The 16699-nt window shown below is 44.9% G+C and overlaps 1 protein-coding gene across 1 annotated transcript in view; it reads right to left on the reverse strand.

Moving 5' to 3' along the window:
- Positions 1–561: 561 nt before the first annotated feature.
- The window catches only part of LOC102443394 (insulin receptor substrate 1), a 241266-nt gene continuing 225128 nt past the window's right edge, over positions 562–16699 (reverse strand). The window contains exon 10 of the transcript XR_012906217.1: positions 562–2195. The gene's annotated coding sequence lies outside the window, so the exon portion shown is untranslated. The remainder of the gene's footprint in view (positions 2196–16699) is intronic.

Genomic DNA, 16699 nt, shown 5'->3' on the forward strand with positions numbered 1-16699 from the left:
ATGCCAATTTACATCAGTTAAGGACCTGGATCACAAAACGCTTTGTGACCATGTTTTAATTATGCCCAAACTAGCATATTTGAGAGAGATCTTATATCCTACTGAAGTGCATCAATTAAGGGACTAATTTTCCATTCTTGCTACACCAATTATATTCCAGCAAATCTCCATTGTTAACAGTGGAGCTGCAGCATCACAAAACCAGTCAACATAATGAAAAATCAAGCCCAATGCCTGCGTGCTAAATTCCTCAATATATTAGCCTGAGTTACAGAAGCATTTGACTCATTTTTCAAAATATTATGCACTAAAAGTTATAATTTTAAAGCAGGAAGGTCAGTGTATAAACCTCTCAATTAAAACTCAAAAACACACAGTAATAAAACAGTAAATTGAGCTAAAAGATCCAACAAAAACATGAATCATCCAGCCCAGCAGACAAATTTTTGAGACACAGTAAAATGTAAACATGCCACACAAGAGATGAGACAAAGTAAACATGTCACGCAAAAGAGATGATGCAAGGCAAACAATATGGAGAAAGACAATTATATGCTAATCTAATTCCAGGAAAGTTCTATTTATTAGAAAATTTTACAACAGCTGCAATTTTTTGGAGGACCCAATTTACACGCACAAAATTCATCCCACCAGTGCATTCACCAGAGCATGGCAGGAATAGTTTATACCAGGAGTAGGGAACCTAAGGCCCGGGGGCTGGATATGGCCCCCGGCTTGCCTGGATCCCGTCCCCCAGGCTTGGGGCTCTCCCCCCGCATTGAGGAGCCCACACTAGTGCTCTCCCCTCCCCCCACCACATCCTCCCACGGAGCTCGATCACACAAAATCTAGTAGCCTGGGCCCCCTTGGCTCTGGTATATGAGGGGAATGTGAGGAGTGTCTTTCTCCTCAGTCGGGGGCCAGATCAGTGAGGATCTGCTTTTGAATTTTTTTGTTTCTCACTAGTGTGCGGTCCCCAACTGATTTTTCTGTGGATCAGCGGCTCCTGGCCCAAAAAGATTCCTCGCCTCTGGTTTATACCCACAACTTACCTCCCAGTGCAATTCTGAATACGTGTGCATCTAACAGATGCTGAAACTCAGACAGTGAAATGTGCAAGTACACCGATTTTCATACTCAGTTGATATTTTACTGGCACAACTTGTCCAGATCAAAAAGGAAAGCCTCAACCCTTTAAAAATGTACCCCATCGTTCAAAATTTTCAAGCTTGGGAGCCTACAGATACACACAGACATCCATATTTCATCCTAATTCCTGATGTGCTTTGTGAGGTCCTAACAATATGCACAACCAGGGAGAACTACTGTCCTGCAATAAGTAAGATAATGCAAAAGCAGGGGAGTTTTGAAAGGCATTTCTCCTGGTGAAGGCACTATCCCTTAGTGAGTGAGTTTGTTTTGTTTTGTTTGTTGTGAGCTGGTTTGCTGGCCATCTTCCTGAGTGAAGTTTCTAGTGTGGTCTGTTTTGGGTGGGGCGGAGACTGTGCACTGAGCTCAGTGGCCAACTGGGCAAGGCTAAGTGCTGCCTAAGGAGGCTCTAGCCTGTCATCCTTTGAACTCTAATCCCTTTAGAATCTCTTGCCAAGGGAGGTGAGACTAATTTAGGGACAACCAACGGTTAAAAAAAAAAAAGTTCATACGTGATCAGAGGATCTACAAACTGGGGAGTTTTGTGAAGACATTTAGAGGGCCTGCAAGATCTAAGAAATATTCTCTTACCTGGACCACTTGAGCCACTAAACCTTCCCCTAAAGAAAAAAATTACACAAATAAGAAGTCCCTACAAGAATAAAAATAGTACATGCAGAAGTCCAGCAACAGAGTGGGAGCTATGCAGTTTATTGCACTGCATGCAGTATACAGCATGGGATTATCTACCTCATGGGTGCAAGCAACTCATGGTCCTCAGAGATGGAGTGTGGATTCTTGAAACCAGAGTGGCTGACCAGGAGGTGGGAAGGGAGACAGAGATACATGGATGAAACTTTCTGGGCACATGGTTCCCATCTCAGTCTGGCAGCTTCTGTGCTGCTGAGGAGGAGGAAGGTCTTGGAGAATGAGAACATCAAGCTGGAGCAGAGGGAAATTATCCTACTGGGGACTTGGGATACTCCTTCCAAATGGTGTCATGGCATTCTCTCACACAGGCAATCCCTCTCCTTGGCAGGGAGTCCCTGTTAGGAAGAGACAGATAATAGTAATGGGGATTAGATTATTAGAAGTACATATAGCTGGGTTTGTGGTGATGGGGAGAAACATGTGGTAAATTGCCTGCCAAGTGTGAAAGTTGCAGACCTCCGAAGTCATCTAGATGGGGTTTAAGTGCAATGCTGGGGAGGAGCTGGTGTTGTATGTACAAAGGCAATGGAAGAAAAGGGGACCTGGGGACCAATTTAGCCCACCAGGTAAGAGACAGAATTCCCAAACCTCCAGGGTAGCTATAGGTGCTTAGCTTCTAATCTGCTGGGGCAAGGGTGCTCCCCTGGCTCTGCCCAGGCACCTGCCCCACTCCATACCTTTCCCCAGGCTCCACTGCATCCCGTCTCTTCTCACTCACACTTTTCTTGAGAGCCTTTTTGTGGAGGCACATGGGCCCTGAAGTTTTAAAGTTCATCTTCAAGTGGTCAGTTTTGTTTTCATCTGAGAGAGGTTCACTGTGAATATGCAAGGTTGTGGTTGATCAGCTTGATCAGACAATTCTACTGCTCACCATGGGATAGGTTCAGCCAATCAGAGGAGAAAGTAAATCTAATTGCAAAAGGCATCTAGACAGTTCACTCCAAACAAGGCTGATTCTGAGTACTTCCAAGGGCATACATGAGCTGGAGGAAAAAGCATCATGCAGGCACATTCAAATTCAATTATTGTGAACAGGATTTCACTTTCAATCCAAACTGTGTTAAGTGGCGTTTTCATAAGCAAGGCACTGCACAAAAGAAACTGCAAAACTCTAGTCTAAAACATGTACAACCAAAGATGGAAACAATAAGGCACCAATAACATTACAGCACTTCAGGGTCTAAGAGAAACTTAAACTAATTTTGAGCCCAGTCCTGTGCACGCATACTGCTAAGTGCTTTGCTTTGTGAATAGTAAGTATCTGCAGAATTGAATACTTATGCAGACTATACACTTAAAATGTCATAACTGGGCAAAATGATAAATAAAACAAATGAGACTAGAAACAAAGTTCCATTAGACATAATTAGTAACTTTTTCCTAGACAGAACAAAAATGAGATATATTTATTGAATAAGCAAGAAAAAAATCTTTGTAAAACAGAATTTTCCCCTGTACCACCCACTCTGGATCCAGCTGCTTTTCAGACATCTATTATTTTCATTGTGTCACGTACACTGCTTATATGTTTCCTAAATGAAGCCCACTTTGCTTTTCCCCCCCAGTCAGTCCAGACAGATGGCAAGTAAAAACAACACATTAGCATCAATCTGGTGGACACCCTTGCTGAAGCGCATTTGCCAAGAAAAGACAGACTAAACATGCATCAGGCCAAATAAAGATGTGTGTTTTACAGGCTAGAGGTACTAGACTTCTTGGGTCACAGAGAATTAGAATAGCAGTCAATGTGTTAAAGTGCTTGCAGAGAGCAGCTGTACTGTTTCACCTAAAATCACAGCATTGTTATCTCTGCAGTCTAATTAGAGTGACAATGTTCTTTTAAATCAAACAAGAATGGATAGCAAATTTCTAAAAACCTCATCAGCAGGGAGAAGCTTATTTTTTTACTGAAGATTTATAACAGATTTGGTACCTTATAGTACCAGTGTATTTCTCAATGGGCGGGGATAGAATATGAGGAACAGAGGTTGCAAAACGAACATGCTCCTAACTTGAAATCTCACCAGGGACTCTTATGAAAAAGAACAGAATTTACTTACTCAGGGTGCGGAGGGGGCTAGTAAGCTAGCATGCCTGAGGGGTGTGGGTAAACACATGCTTTGGGCTGTGGCAGCATGGCCTCATGCCGTATATAGTGTGGAGGCAGAGGGGCATGTACCAAGTCTCAGGTTTCAGTGGTCCTCTGTGCACAGTCCCACAATGCACAGAATTTGGTCTCTCTTCATGACCCTTATCCACTCCTGGCTGTTTTCACCAGCAGTAGCCAGCTGTGCTGACCACATCAGAACAGATTTCTGCTTCTTTCTTCATCAAGATATATGAAAATGGGTCCTGCTCTGCAAAGAGCTGCCTGTCCCACTGACCGTACGCTGGTGCTGATCAATGTGTGGTCAGAGTCTGACCAAGCAAGGTCCCAAGCAGTGGCAGGAACCAAGGCTGCTAAATTACAATGAACCCCTCACTCTCCATGGTTGTATCCCTTCTTGCTCTGGTGTGATACGCCAGATATTAAGCTAAGCTCCCACTCAGCTCCAACCAGTCTGGCCCCCAGCCCAGACATGGCTATCAAAGATTGTATTGATTTTTGTTGAACCACTATTATGCATCTGGCAGAAAGCATGTTGAAAAGCAAATTATTAACAAACGATTATTGTGCTCCATTTTCTGAGCATTTTTCAGCTAGCACACAGGCAGCAGTGGTCAATGTGGCATAAAAGGAGGGGGGCACAAGCCCCACCTTTGCCCCTCTTCCCCCAAAGGCCTTACTCCCAGCCAAATTAGAAGCTGGAGCCAGGTCAGGGAACCCAGGCCTCTTCACCTGCCCCAGAACCGCTAGAATAGTTCTGGAGCCACACAGACCGGAAGGAGGAAGAGAATACATTTTGTAACACCCTGTTTGGGGATGAGACAGTTGTAAGAAATGTCTCAGTTTTCCAAATGGTGGAAAAGTTGGCCAGACTAGGCAGTGACACATGGAAGAGGCCTGAAATGTTACATGCCCCTCCCTAAAACACCAGGCAGCCACCAAGGCTGAAAGGGAAAAGGTGGGGCTAGAGCATCTCCTATTCCAGCTATGCTTGCTGCCTGTGACTCTCTTGCTATGTCTAGACTGCAGTGCTTTTCCGGGATACCTCTGGTATCTCAGAAAAGCAATGCCGTGTCCAAAGAAGGCATCTGCTCTTTTGGAAAAAATTTCGAAAAAGCAGACGTGCTCTTTTGCCATCCCTGTAAACCTCATTTTATGAGGAAGATGGAAAAGACTCTTTCAACAGTAGAGCAGAAAAAGTTACACAAATTGCGTTTCTTTCCGACTTACCCTTGCAGTCTAGATGTAGACTCACTGTAGCCACTGCACTCTGCTGCCCCGGGCTGCTTCTAGCCACAAAGACTGCCTGGGACACTGCCCAGTGCAGTGCAGCAGCTGCTTTCTCCCAGGAGGCTGCTCTGCTGCACTGGGCAGCGTCCCAAACAGGCAGCATGGCTGGAGACTGCCTGAGGGAGTTGCATTAGTGGTTCCACATGTCAGGGGGATTGGAGCTGGCACAGTAGGAGGACAGAGCAACCCCCTCTCCCACACCACCGAGTAACATGGAATGGGGAGAGAGTGGTGGCCCTGGGCTGGAGGCTGGGCAGAGAGTCACAAGGGGGGGTTACGTTCCCCGCTTGAGCTGGTGCCCCCTGTGTGTCCATCCTCAGAGCCGGACTAGGCTACCACACGGGGCGCCCCATTGTAGGGGGCACCGCACGGGGATGCTGGGTTGGGCGGGGGCGGGGCCGCGCCACGCATGCGTCGCACTCCCGGGGGTGGCGCAGCGCTTCCAGAGCCCAGGGCGTGCGAATGGCTCGGGCCAGCCCTGTCCATCCTCACCAGTCACCAGAAGACATCACAGACTTGGAGCCCCTGAAAGGAACCGTCACTCTTAACTCCACACCTCTTTGGAGACACTATCAACAACGTTAAAAAAATGAGTACATTTATCTTACCAATACCAGTCTTAGACATTTTTTGCAGAATATGAAAAAAGAGCCGAGAACCAAGGGCAGGCAAACAGCTGTATGTCTGGAACGCTGAAAGGTGTCAAAGTTCTGGTCACTTACAGTATGTTCTGTCATGTGGCTACTCCCATAGGAAATAAATGTATTTATCCCTAGTCCCCCTTAAGAAGCTCTAGTCCTGCCCACACACACTGGGAGCAATCAGACAGCCAACACAGGATAAGGGACCCTCTGAAAGCAGGCAGGGAGGTGGGTTCCAGAGTGGTCGAGGGGATACAGTATTTGCCTGGGGAGCTCAGGGCTTGTCTCTGAGCTGGCCAGACCATCAGCTCCCAAGAGGGAAACTGTTCCATCAGGTGGACAAGAGCAGCACCCACAGGAAGTAGAGGCAGATGGAGGAGGACCTTGGAGGAGTCTGGGCACTATAGCAGGAAGAGTCACTGATTAGCAGGTCCATGGAGAAGGAAGTATGCCACAGGGAACAGTAGCGTCCCCTAACGGCGAGGCTGATAGACTTGGTGGCTGAATGCGTCCAAGGCCTGCCTGCTGCTGTAGTCATTATGCCCATCTGTGACTCATCACCACCTCCTTCTCCAGCTGCTGCCCTTGGTTCTGCGGAGGCATAAGAGCTGTCCTCCCTGCCCTGCAGTGACCACAGGGAGACTGCAGAACACCACAGGCACCTGAAACTTCCTCCCAAGTGTTCAGCCTGGGAACAAGGAGCCAGTGGGAGTTGTGAATCCTCACCAAGTATCCACCCCAGACCCCAACCTCTAGCCAACAGACCTCCCTGTTTGTCCTCAAGAATAATTTCCTCATCATTCCTCATTTGGAGAGGCAGAGCATGGAGATTGTTGCAGCTCTATTAACACTTGATCATTGTTCCTGTTATTTTTTGCTATGGTTTTTTTTTTTTTTAAACTTACACATGCCTTACAGTACTTTTAATAAATGTCATTTCTCTGACTTGTGTGTGGACCTTCTTTCCTAGGTCTGATGAATACTGATGATTTCAGGTTTAGGACTGGGCCCCATGATTCACAGCACATGAATTGCATAGGTATAATCATGCCATAAACACTTTCCTGTCCTTTGCACCACCCCACAGCATCAGAAATAATTAGGTCCCAAGAACACACAAAAGGGGCAGGGAAAGTGCATTAGTATTGTGTGCTCACAGAAAGTACTACCAATTCTAAATACACCGGAACTCACAACAGAGAACGGGGGAGATAAATGTTTTTATGGTGCAGTTCATGTGCAGAAAAAACAACAATGCAGACATTTACCACTCCCAAGTGATTGCATCTTTAACTGGCCCTGTCCTTTGCCCCCAACACTTTATCAGTTTCAACCTTAGTAGATTACTGCTCCAAAACAGCCAATAAGTTGCAGTTAGGCCAGCTGACAATGAATGGCTAGGGACAAGAACAGGTGCTCATGTGCACACACCAAAGCAAACATTGATAAGGTCGTTAAGGGCTATTGAATGTTGCCAATAACAGAGGTCTGTAAACAAGTACGAACAGTAAAGACAAAAGCATTTCACAATGACCACATTACAGATTCAGCCACCCACCCTCTTGAGCACAAACACAACCCCTGCAGGTGTTAAGCCAGTGATAACTGTCTGTAATGGAGTGGAAATCCATCAACTTCACAAAGAAACTTGCACAGATCCAAACTGACGTCATCTTCCTTTCCAAATGCAAACAGATGGACATGGTACCTAAGGGTGAAAAACCTACTACAATCTACATAGCCCACAGATTACAGCCAGAGATTAGGATTACAGCCAGAGATTATGCCACACTCCCACAAAAAAACGAAGGAACCACTTTATCAGCATTCTCTACAATGAACAGAAAAAAAATCAAGGAGGAGCTGTCCACATTAGAAACTATCATAAAAAAGCAAGCCTCCACACACACTTTTTATCTTTTCCAGACTTTACTACAATTCAACAAACCACCTACAAGGACCACTTCATCTCCCTTCAGAAAAAAAAGGACAATAAACTATCCAAATGGCTACATGCCTGACGATCTCTCATTCCAGATACTTTTAACTCACCCAGCAACATCATCAGCCTATCTGACGACGCTCTTAGCCCAGCAGAGGAATCTGTCCGAGCCCATGGACTCTGCTTCTGCCACACTACCCCCACTAAAATGATTCTGTTCTGTGGGGATCTGGAATCCTATTTTCGCTGCTTCCGCCTGAAGGAATATTTCCAACACCGACGTACAACACACTGAACTTACTCCTCCCCTCCTCACTCCCCGCCGCCAAACCCACAAGAGGAAGTCTTCTATGTGGCCCCCAACTAATGGTCATAACCAGGGTTCAACAAGCGGCAGCGAGCCCCACTCACCAGCCGCGCAGTTTAGCACGCTGCACATGCGCAGACCATGATGCGCATGCGCTGATCGCACTGCGGTGCCGTGCTGTGCCATCAGGAACACCATCCCCAATCACAGTACTGCACACCTGATTACAGAGCTCTGCAACTTTGTCCCCGCCCACAACTACTTCAAATTCGGAGACAATTTCTACCTCCACGTCTGTGGCACAGCCATGGGCACCCTCATGGCACCACAATTTGCCAACATCTTTATAGCTGACCTTGAACGTATGTTGACCTTGACTTCCTTAGCTCTCGCGCCCTAACATCCCTACTTTACTTATGCTACATCGATGACATCTTCATCATATGGACCCACGACAAAGAGACTCTTGAAGAATTTCACAAGGATTTCAACAATTTCCACCCCACCATCAACCTCAGCCTGGACCAGTCCACACGAGAAATTTACTTCCTGGACACTACAGTACAATTAAATAATGGACAAATTTCCACCACCCTATACCGGAAACCCACCAACCACTACGCTTACCTTCATGCCTCCAGCTTCCATCCCAGACACATTTTTCAATCTATTGTATACAGCCCAGCCCTAAGATACAACCAGATTTGCTCCGATCCCAGACAGAGACAAACACCTACAGGATCTTTATAAAACATTCCTAAAACTGAAATACCCACCTGGAGATGTGAAAAAAAAACAGATTGACAGAGCCAAAAAAGTACCCAGACATGAACTACTTCAAGACAGACCCAAAAGGGACAACAACAGAATCCCACTTGTTATCACCTACAGCCCACAACTCAAACCCCTCCAATGCATTACACACAATCTGCAACCCATTTTGGAATATGATCCCTCACTCTCAGAGGCCTTTGGGGAAAAGCCCATTCTCACTTACAGACAACCCCCCAACCTCAAACAAATTCTTTCCAATAACCATGCTACACAACCACATCATAAACATCCAGGAACCCAGCCCTGCAATCAGCTGCGGTGCCAACTCTGCCCACATATCTATACAAGTGAATTCATTACTGGAGCCAACAACATAAGCTACCAAATCAGAGGATCATACAACTGCACATCGAGCAATTTGATCTATGCCATCAAATGCCAGCAATGCCCCACTGCTATACATATTGGACAAACTGGAATGTCCCTACAGGAAAGAATCAATTGACACAAATCAGATATACACAAAGGGAACATACAGAAACCTGTTGGGGAACACTTCAATCTAATTAATCACTCTTTAAAAAATCTCCAGTCTTGTCACAAACCAATTCTACAAGTCAAATATACAGAGAGGTGTTGGAATTACTATTCATCCACAAGTTCAATTCTCATGCTAATGGTCTCAATTGAGATGAGGGTTGGCTGGGACATTATCAACCTAACACTCAATGAAAGTGCAAACAGCTCTTTGTCCATGTAGATTCTCGCTATTGCTATCCTTTTATCCTTATCCGCTTCTTTTTAACTATCCAATCTTCAGGTGTTTATAGATTGCAAGTGCTGCCTACTTGTTTTTTCCTTTGATATTTTCATACCCTCCGATACTTGTTTCCTGCACTCCCCCCGCCCCTCTTTTTTTCTTCCTCCTTCTCCCATCTCCTTCCTCCCTTATTTATTTTGGGTCTGCAAATCCTAAACTCAAAACTCCAGTCATCTGAAGAAGTGGGTTGTGCCCACAAAAGCTCATGATACCATCTATATGTTTTGTCAGTCTATAATGAGCTACCAGAATTTGTTGTTTTTTTGTAATTAATTTTGTCTGTAATGGGTGACTAGTCACTGGAAGGAACAGCTAATGACCTTTGGCTACAGAGGAACAAAATTGTCACAAAACTTCCTAATCCCAACAGTATGTCTTGATGTTCCCTCCTGCTTTTCCTGCAGCAGCTCAAGGTGTGAATGTGTCCCTCAGCACAGCCAGGTGTTATCTTCTGCATTCCTGCTCTGTCAAGATATGTGCATATATGTCCTCCCTGACTTCCCTGGGCTTCCGTGAGCCAAGCCCAGTGTGCAGATGGGTGGGATCCAGCAGCCTGCACAGTTTGTAAGTCAGATCCACCCTGAGTCCACTTGGGATGGACCCCTCCTCTTTGCCATCACCAATGTTAGAGTGTGCCGAAGTAGACAAATTATACTACTGACACTGGCCACATGGGCCAGAAGCCAGGTGCATAATCAACACCAACAAGACTGCAGCCTACCAAATGGGCACTCCACAATCATTCTGCAGCTACTGAGTTTGTAGCTGAATTCCCTTTTTCCAGGGTGGCTGTTGGGGTTTGGTATCCAGGGCCAAGTTTGGAACAGGTACATGGAGTCCCACAACATAACAGGAATTTCAGGCATTCTGTAGAGAACTGTATCATTTCTAAGGAATAAAATCCCTTCTTCCCCTTTACAATGTAATCCCAATCTCTTTAACATATGAATGTTTTTGACATTAGTATTCCTAAATCTGCCTCTGCAGAGCACTAAGCCTGGCAAAATGAAGGAATAACCTTTTCAATTCACAAATGCATTTGTCCCCTTTTTGTGGGCAAAGTATTGGGATGGAGTGCTTAGGATGACCCCTCCACAGTTTGGAAACACCATCCTCTGAAATCCAACTATTATTTCTGGAACTTTTTTTATACCAACCACCCATAGGTAAATCAGTATTAGATGCCTCACAAACCTGTACGTCCATGGCCCCTGACAGAGGACTTTCCACCCCAACGTGATTTGCAATGGCCTGCAGCCATCTGGTGTTGCCAACTTCCACAAGGCATTGGGCACCCACTTCCGTGCCAGCATGGCTTCCTGTGGTCTGATGCTGGAGATCTGAGGAACACCAAACAATAATTTTTTTTGATGGGGAACACTTTTAAGGGCAGCCATTCCCAAGTTATAGACCAAAAAAAAAAGTCGCCAGGGAAGAGTTGTTGAGCAAAACAAACAAAAAAGAACGGGGAAAAGAAATTGTTAGGAAAAAATCCCCAAATAGTTTGCCCTTTTATCAGGAGAGCAGGCGTTGCCTTCTTAAGGGTGGCCATTTTGAACTCTGTTCAGGGATTGCCCTTTTAAGGATTGCCATTTTAATCTCTGTTCTCCGTGGCACACTTCCAACTGCCTCGCAGCACACCAGTGTGCCATGGAACACACTTTAAGAAATGCTGCTTTAAGGTGTCAGAAAGTTCTCCCCAAATTCCATCCAGCAGTTTGCTGATAGCAGGACAAATGTTTAGGTCACCGAGTAGGCAATCAGAAGCACTTGATCATCCCATTGCTCCATGTCTTCCACCCACTTTGGCAAAGGGGAGACATGACCAGGAACTGCCATCAGCAAAAGAACAAAGGCAAGGGCTAGTATCATTAGCACAGAGCAAAATGCCTCCTGGTGACGATGCACCGTATCCTGGGATATTCCCCTGAAACAGTACCACTATTATCACATAACAGCAGCTGGATTAACCCTTCTGGAGGCCAGAGGCTAGTAGTTTTTGTGGGGCCTGGGGCCAAAAGTGAGGGGGACAGTGTGCAGGAGGGGGCTGCCAGGAAGCCAGATGGGGGTGAGAGTGTGGGGTCTGGAAGGGAAGGAGGGAGGGAAGGTGCAGAGATTGGGGCACTTACCTGGCACAGCTCCCATTTAGGAGGAAGGAACAGGTGGTTCCTTGCTGCGCTGTGCTTTTAGGAACCATCTCCTGCCCTTCCATTGGCTGCCATTTCCTAGCCAACGGGAGTAGCAGGGGAAGAGCCTGCAGGTGAGTGTAGGGACAGAGAGCATCTCTGCTCTCAAGGCAATGCAGCTCCAGCCTGGGGAGGTGGCGGGGGGGAAAGGGGAGACATCAGCATGAAGATCTGCCTTCCCTCCCCTGCCAGGCAGAGACAGACAAGAATGCAGCATGCAGGGGCTTTAGTGGCTGCATCCCAGGGTCCTTCTCAGCCCAGGACCTGAGGTGCTGGGCTGTGGCCTCTAAAGCCCCTTTCATAATCCAACCCTGGCACAGCAGCTGTGTGGATAAGGCTCTCTCATTTTGTGGCTTTGTCAAAGTTTCCGGCAGCACCAACTGATTTTACAGTGCAGAAAGGAGCAGTGCACTTATGTTTATTATTTTGTACTAAATGGGCCATATAGAGGATGTTAGAATTCTTATAAACTAATGCTATCACATTCTAAAAGATGCCATAGATATCATTGCAAGATCGAGTATTTTATACCATTACAGTTGTATTATTTAGGAGGATAGAACAATATATTTAGGAGACAAGTCCCCAAAAGATGCTATTAACTAGATTGCTCTGCAGTAAGGCCAGTCAGTAAACAGATTTTTTATCATAAGCTTATCCTGTATTAAATGACTAATGAGTTGATGCTGTGATAAGACAATCCTCAAGGGCAATAAATTATAGACATACAATTATAGGACAAGAGTAGAAATAGATTTTGACTTTTCCTGCTATGCTATTTAGGACCACATGTTGATGTGCATTGTCTGGTGCACAAGACACTTCACCTGCAGATTTTATAGCGCTTAAAAAGGTGGGTAAATGTTGTTGTACCCTGTTTACAGTCTTTCAGCTGCCCCACCTGCAAACTGGGAATGATGACGTTTATTCATCTTTGAAAACACTATGGCTGTGTCCAGACTCAGGGGTTTTTTCAAAAAAAGTAGCCTTTTTTCGAAAAAACTTCACCTGCGTCCAGACTCAAACCGCGTTCTTTCGAAATTAAATCGAAAGAACGCGGCTTTTCTTTCGATGGCGGTAAACCTCATTTCACGAGGAAGAACGCCTTCTTTCGAAAGTTCCTCTTTCGAAAGAAGGCGTTCTTCAATGTAAATAGGGCTTCTTCGAAAGAGAGCATCCAGACTCACTGGATGCTTTCTTTCGAAAAAGCAAGCCGCTTTTTCGAAAGTTCAACGTGCAGTCTAGACGCTCTCTTTCGAAAGAGCCTCTTTCAAAAGAGGCTTGCAGTCTAGACATAGCCTATGACATTAACAGAGGAAAAGCACTACAGCATATGCAAGCCATTTTCTATTACCATTATGGTGTAGGGGAAAGAGTGGGCTTGCAAAGATTGGCAATGTAATTATAATATTAATTAAGAGACAGTTCGCAAAGGTGGATACATCTTTTTTAATGTTGTTATTTAGGTCATGTTTGCAAAATTGCATCTGTGCACAAGTCAAGGAAAAACAAGTTTATGCTATTTTATGTCTGGAAGGGCGAAACAAGTTCATAGATTGTTTTCGTTATCAGTCATTTTGGTAAAAGGGCACTCATTAAGCACTAGGAGAGCTGTATAAAATTGTTGCGCTGAGCACTATGCATCGTCTGCATCTCCAGAGACATAAAAACCAATGAAAAGGTCTGCTTACCATCAGATGTTATTCCCTGGGTTTCATTGTGGAACTGACACTGTCACCAGCCTCACCAAGACTGCATCAATATTCAATTACCTGGCAAAACACACCCAGTTTTATCCGTGTTTACACTGGGCTTTTTAGGTCCAGATGGACTCAAATGGGAATTTAAAATGATGCAACTTAAACCAGCTACAAAGACTGACAGACTTGGACCTGCAGGATTTACACTTACTTGTTTGAATTAGCGAGTCACAAATATTTGTACACGTCACAGTCTCATTTTCACACATAGGAAAGGTAATCTCTGGTAGCAGCAAGACTCCCAGGACTACAATTGTCACCAGATATTGTGTATATGATTTCTGAATCCAGACTCTTCCATTTTTGTTCACACTGTTTCTAATGTTGCAGTAGCAGATTTAGCACTAACATAACACCAATTTCCTGCTAGTTCAAAGGAAATCGTTCCATCATCCCCAAACTATGCTAAAGTATTTTTATTTAGGTAAAGCTCAGAGAGCAAATAAAATCCCAAATGAGTTAAAAATGTTAAATAATCACAGGGAAGTCAAGATTAAAAATGCTACATAAAACAGGCAAGAACAAGAGAGAAAGGAAAAGTTGGGGAGCAAAAAATTTAAGTTGAACCAATTATACATTAAGAAATAAATTCTTGAGTCATGTTACAAATTGGCATGTCCTACCAAATCGAAAGAGGAATGTGCCAATTAGTAGTGCAAACATTCCAGTTATGAGAATATCTGGATGAAATAATGTATTGTGAAAGTTAAATAGCAAGATTCCAGCTGTGACTCCAGATGACAATAGTAGGGCTCCAATCAATTTTAGGGGTGCATTTCCAGAGCCACCCACGCCAGATTAGATATTCAATTCCCATGATGATTGAGGTACCAGTTGTCATGTGGAGGGTAAAGAACAGCAGAGAGATAATTGCTTTTTCGTTATGTATTGTTCCCCTACAGAATATGCATGTTTACCAAACACAAACCATGCAACCTGGTTGTCGTGCATAAAGCATTCCTTATATATTGCTCCAATTAGCAGCTTCAAGTTAAAAACAAAAAAAGTTCACAGGTTTTTGGGCTGTCACAAGAAAAATCCACAAAGTGTTTCTTTATGTTTATTTAATCTGTTTGGTGAAGATGTTGTAAAGAGAGAAAAATAATGATGCACAGCAAAAAGCCTCCTGAGAATCCAGTCATTGATAAAAAAAAAATCTAATTAAGAATGCATGCCTTCAGAATGATATCTAATTTGGCATATGGGAAAAAGGCATCTAAAAGAGAATTAATGGCAAGTCCCATGATATACATGCTTTGGTTTGGATTAAACTGCTAAGAGTATCAGCTAAAAGCATCTTTAAACACTGTAGAAAAAATATACCTACATCCAGTGGGAGTATTAGCAGTGTAGTGAAAATCTCTGCATAATGCAATGTGTTATAATTGCAAGGGCAGTGAAAATACAAAGTTTAATTCATCATTTTCCTTTTAGGATTTATGGCAGTTTGTTTATGGGGAAGAAATGTATTATTTTGGGCTACATGTCTGTGATCAGACTGTAATCTTTATCCTATAAACTTCACTGGTGTAGCATATTGGCATTTCTGTTTTTTAGGGTGTGGTTTTTTTACCATCTAGGTAAACAATGCTAGAATGTGTGTATTAAAGCAGTTCTTAGAAATTAAACAAAATGAGGAATATGCTAAACTCACAGTTATTTCGCACATAATTGCATGTCTAGATAATAAGCAGCAATGGGATTCTCTTCTAAACATTGGTTCTGGCAGCTGTTGTTTTTGAGTGTGATCATTAAATCCAGATCGGTACAACAGAAAACTTCCCAAATTAGACACATACATAGAAGCAAAATCTACATCTTCCAACAAAACAACAAACTCTCCTAGGCATTTTGATACCAAGGCAAGTCACTCAAGTCTAATAGGCATTCCTGTATGTTGTAATATTTTTCACGTGCAGCTGAGTGTACTCAAGATATGAAATCTCTCTCTGTCCTTTGAATCCTCAATAAACAAAGGAAAGATAACTATCCTGATCATGACAGCTGACTACCCCAATGCACAGAGTAAGTACGGGGCCCCAGGAAGCCCTTCAATCACTGCTGGGGTGCTGCACAGCACACTGGGTGGCTCAGAGGGCTGACCCTGGGGAGCGGTGCAGTCCAGGTAGTGCTGGGAGCTGGCTGACCCATTCCTGTCCCTCCATCCCAGAACCTGCCTCTTCGGGGAATACGGAGCCTTTCCCCACTCCACTGCCTGGCAATCCTCTTGGCTACCCTGGTAAAAGGCTGTAGTGAGGCAGCGTGGCCTTCCTGTGACCCTGAAAGGGAAGAACTCCCCAAGACAGCCTGGTGGAAAGGGCCAGAGCAACCCAGCCCCAACCCCAGGAAACAGAGGAGAGGGGCCAAAGATATAAAGGCTGGAGCTAAGAGCTCAGTTGGCCGCAGAGGAAGCCAGATGCCTTGCCCAAGCTACTGAGGGGGGAGGCTCAGCCACACCCCCAAGAAGAGAAGAACTGACCTAGGTGGAGAGCTGCCACTGTTAGAGCCCTGGGCTGGGACGCAGGGAGCAGGCGGGCCTGTATCCACCAGCTCCAGCACCCCACTTCCTGGCATTTTCCCTCTGTTTTGGGCAAAACACCAGCACTTGACGGCTAGGGTTGCCAGATGATTGAAACAAAAATACTGAAAACCTCCCACTCCCCCCAAAAAAAAACCACCAGGAAAAAATTCTGTTGAAGGGGAAAAAAGGGGGGGGCTGTCCGGGTGGATACCGGACATCTGGCAACCCTATTGACGGCTCTCTGCCAGAGCAAGGAGACCGACCACGGTTCAACCTGAGGACAGGCCTGAGCTCCGTACCGCTTGCTGCCCTACCTTGAACAAAGGCCTAGACCTACGAACTGTTGCCCAGCCTGAAAACATATCTGAGCTCCCTGAACTGCCTCTGTTTGTTGTCCTGTCCTGAACTAGGCCTGGGCTTATTGATCATGTCACAGCCTGGATCCAGGCCTGAGCCCACTGACTGCTTGTTACCCAGACCTGAGTTAGCAC

Source organism: Pelodiscus sinensis, chromosome 10 (assembly GCF_049634645.1).
Source record: "Pelodiscus sinensis isolate JC-2024 chromosome 10, ASM4963464v1, whole genome shotgun sequence".
Taxonomy (NCBI): domain Eukaryota; kingdom Metazoa; phylum Chordata; order Testudines; family Trionychidae; genus Pelodiscus; species Pelodiscus sinensis.